The following is a 4,362-nucleotide window of genomic DNA, read 5'->3' as shown; positions in this document are numbered from 1 at the left end:
CCCGCGCTAGTTCTCGCCCGGCTCCGCCGCGCGCTTCCGACTCCCAGACCACCCCGCGCCGGCTAGCTCCTAACCATGTGCGTGCGCCGGCGGACTGTACCAACTGCGGCGCAGAGGGGAACACAAACCCCAACTCTTCGCAAAACTCCCGGGGGAACTCTGGTGCGCAGGAGAGTGTCTACCACTAACCCCAACGGTGATTACGTGAAAAGAAAGCACTCAGTTCCTACCAATAAAGTTGCTCTGAGCAGCCACTGAAGTCATGGGGGAACTATCACTACCCCATTTCTGGCAGCAGATGGTTCCGTCCAACATGGTACCCACGGCCTTCCTTCTCCCATCGGGCTATTCGGGTAGACCGGACTATTGAAGGTGCCGGCCGGTTCCAGAGATCATTTAAAAATAGGAAATTTCTTGAAGACATGATGTAACTAAAAAAAAAAAAAAGAAAGAAAGAAAGAAAAGAAAAGAAAAAAACTATACCATGTAAAACTTTGTTAACAAACTGTTCTATCTGGGCTATCTTAATCTTTAGCCAGCCAAGTTTAGCATACTCCTAAATTCCCCCTTTCCGTTTCTGGCTTTTAGACGCGTCTACTGACTGGGCAAAAGAACGGACGATTCCAAATTACACAAGAAATTCGCGGTGAGCGAGAGATACCCAATACAACTAGAAGAAGGACGTCTCCGTTCAACACAAAAGTGTGGCAGATGCCTTCGTTTACTTAGGCCGTCCCCACCCGCAAAGCCTGTAACTCAGCCACTCCCCCCGCAAACTGGCGGTCACCACGTTTTGGTCCGACCGAGGACACCGCCCATCCCGCAGGAGAGGGCGGGCCAAGTGGGAGTGACGAAAGTGGTCACCCGGCTGAGGCTGCTACTTTTAGAAAGGCGCCTGGGAATGGCTGGAACTCGGGCTGTGGAAGAGGCGTCTTTTTTTTTTTTTTGAGACAGGGTCTCACTACTTAGTTGAGACTGACCTGGAATTCGCTATGTAGCCGAGGCTGGTTTCGAACTCACAGCGATCCTCCTGCCTCAGCCTCCGGAGTGCGGGATTACAGGCGTGCGCCACCACGCCGGGCAGAGGCGTCTGTTCTTTTTTAGTGCAGGGACTGGAACCCTAGGGGTTTCGTACTGAGCTACATCCTTAGCCCTTTTAAAAAATTATTTTGAGCCAGAGTCTCAGTCGCTACATTTTCCAGGCTGGGATTCATTTGGGATCCTCCAGCCTCAGCCTCCCAGTGTGCTGGAATTATAGGCGTGCACCACCACGCCCTGTTATTTGCTGGGTTGAAGAGCAGCTACTGGTTTGTTTTAATCTACCAAAAGAGGCGTTAGGGAAGTGTCGGAGGGGAGCAGAGTTTCTTCCTGGGAGGATGCAGAGCTCTGCAGCTGTCCTTCGTGGCTCCGCATAAAGTGATTAGGATGGGGCTGGGAGTAGTTTAGATATCTGCAGGCGGTAAAAAGCATGTGACTGATAGACTGAGACCCTGGGCTTCATCTCCAAAAGGAGTATTGAGAAATATGGAGCGGATTTCATTCATGCGTTCCGTGGGTATTGTTGCGAGGCCGGGCTGTCTGTGTTGCTAGTGTGGGGGAAAGAAACGTCCGTGCTCTGAGAACTGGAAGAAGCGCTGTTCAAGGGACTCAGCATAGGCAGGTGAACAGGAAGAAAGGCAGCCGGGTGCACCCGGCTGAGCAGAAAAGAAGAGTGAACCCGCAGGCCCTTGGGGAGAGCTCACAGAGAGCAGGAGGCAATGATGGGGAAAGGTGGGTTGCCCTTGGAAGAGGGTCTGCTGGTGTGTGTCTACGTTTGCTGGGCGCAGGGTCCTTGCTGGCCTGCTCTTCCTTGGGTCATGTAGCCCCCGGAGGCGATGTGTAGTTGGCCAGTTCTTATGGGAAGGTCAGGGGCAGCCTCTCCCTGCCTTTGTTTTGCTCAGAGCAGTAAGTAATCAGGAACAGGATTTTCGGCGGCATTTCCTGGAGTCCTCTGGAGTTGAAGTCCCTGTGCTGCCATTCTGGGGGTGCGGGGGGGGGAGAGAAGAGAACTGTGGGCTGGTGCAGGCCACCTTTGTGGGAGCAGAGGCCTCTGAGGAAGAACAGTCCAGCTGGGACTGAGATACTGATAAGCAGAAGCAGCCAGTGGGGTGGTGGCTTGGGGAGAAAGGCACAGGACTGGGGGTGGCTTTCTGAATGGGAATGGACAGGTCTTGGTTCTCATTTTTATCCCTTGTCCCTGCCCTCCCTTCCCCCCTCCTCCCCTCCCCATCTACAAACACTTTATTTCCATCTTTTCATTTTCTCACATTTTTTCCTTTTCCCTTATTACCTTTCCCCTATCCTTCCCACTTTTCCTACACCTTTAGCCCTTTTCTTCCCATTTCACAATGTCAGTTATCTCATTAGGATCTTATGTACTATTACAGTTTATTCACACCAGAGAAACTATTCGGTATTTACACATGTGTGACTTATTTATTTCACTTAGGAATGTATCCTCAATATGTATCCATTTTCCTATGAAGGAATCTAATTTCTCATTCTTTATGGCCGAGTAATATTCCATTTTATAGAAAAACCACATCTTCTTTATCCAGTTTCCAACTGAGGGGCTAATGGGTTGTTTCCAAGTTTTAGCTATTACAAACTGTGCCGCTATAAACATGGGTGCGCATATATCACTGTGACACACTTCTTTTAATTCTTTTGGAAAGATACCCAGCAGAGGGATGGCTGATTCAAATGCAACCTCTAGTCCCAGCTCTTTGAGGTATCTCCATATTGATTTCCATAGTGGTTGCACCAGTCTGCACTCCCACCAACAACGGAGAAGGGTTCCTTTCTTCCCACAGCCCCGCCAGCATTTGTTATTGTGTGATTTCTTGACAGCAGCCATTCTTTGTAGACTGAGGTGTTGTTTTCATCTGCATCTCTGGAATGACCAGTGATGTGGAACGTTTTTTCATATATTTACTTGCTGCTTTTACTTCTTTGTCTGAGAAATGTGTTTATTTCAGATGCCCACTTTTGAATTGGGTCTTTATATTTTGGGGGGGCTGATTGTTTTGAGTTCTTTTTATATTCTAGATAATAGTCCCTTGTCTGAAGAGCAGCTGGTAAAATTTTTTTCCCACATTGTAGGTTGTCTCTTAGTTCTGTTGATGGTTTCTTTTGCAGTGCAGAAGCTTTTTAATAAGATGAGATCCCAGTTATGCTTTCTGCTAGTTCCTGTGCTACTGAGGATTTGTTCATAAAATCTTTTCCTACGCCAATGTCTTCAAGAGTTCTGCCTAACTTATCTTCCAGCAAGTTTAGTGTTTCTGTTTTAGTGTTTAGATCCTTAATCCACTTGGACTTTAATTTAGTGTGTGGTGAAAGATAAAGGTCCAGTTTTAATCTTTAGCAGGTTGAGATCCAGTTTTTCCAACACCATTTATTAAAGAGGCTATCTTTCCTCCACTGAGGATGGTCAGCTCCTTTGTCAAAAATGACGTAGCTGAGTACATCTGGATTTGTTTTTGCATCTTCCAATCTGTTCCACTGATCTCAGATCTGTTTCTTTGCCAGTACCATGCTGTTTTTATCACATATTAATTAAAAGAAAAATAAAATAAAAGTCATTTCTTGTAGTGTTTGATTTTTTTAAACCAAGCATTGATTCCTTTCAAAATCAGCAAAAGGACATGAAAAAATGGAAAATAAACACAAATCAAGAGGTGGGTATGGTAGCCCATGCCTATAATCCCAGCACATGGGAGGCTGAGGCAGGAGGATGTCCAGTCAGAGGCCAGCCTAGGCTAAAAACAGCAAGACCCTTTCTCAAAACAACAGCCAGTTGTGGTGGTGCACACCTGTAATCCCAGCACTCAAGAGATCGACACTATCCTGGGCTACAGAGTTCAAGACCAACCTCAATTATTATATCAAAAGACACTATCTCAAAAAAGAAAAAAAAAAGCCAAAAAGACTCAAGTCAAAAGCAATGTTTCATACCTCTTGATCTACAGTAGTATTGTGGGACTGCATAACTTTGTAATCTTAAATTCCTAGTCCCAACTGTGATGAAATGTGAGTTAATAGGTAACTGCTTGGTAGTTCTGGGAAACTAGAGAGAAACTACAATAAACAGAGACCCGAAGTAAATCACTCCACTCCTTGTTTGCCCATAACTAAATGTTCTGAACACCATAATCAGTGAAACAGTGGGTAATCGATCTGCTGACCATTAGTACGTGATGACCGAGTACATGATTGATGACCACCAGCTTGGATCAACTGACCACTTGCCTTTGTCCCCTTCCTGTAAGTTTTGAGTGTTAACTCCCCGCAAATCCCCTTATAAAAACAGCCTCTGACTCTGAG

The sequence above is a fragment of the Fukomys damarensis genome, unplaced genomic scaffold (genome assembly GCF_012274545.1).
Source record: "Fukomys damarensis isolate Sample0158 unplaced genomic scaffold, DMR_v1.0_HiC HiC_scaffold_17, whole genome shotgun sequence".
NCBI classification, from domain to species: Eukaryota; Metazoa; Chordata; class Mammalia; order Rodentia; family Bathyergidae; genus Fukomys; species Fukomys damarensis.
Note: the sequence above shows the minus strand (reverse complement) of the source record.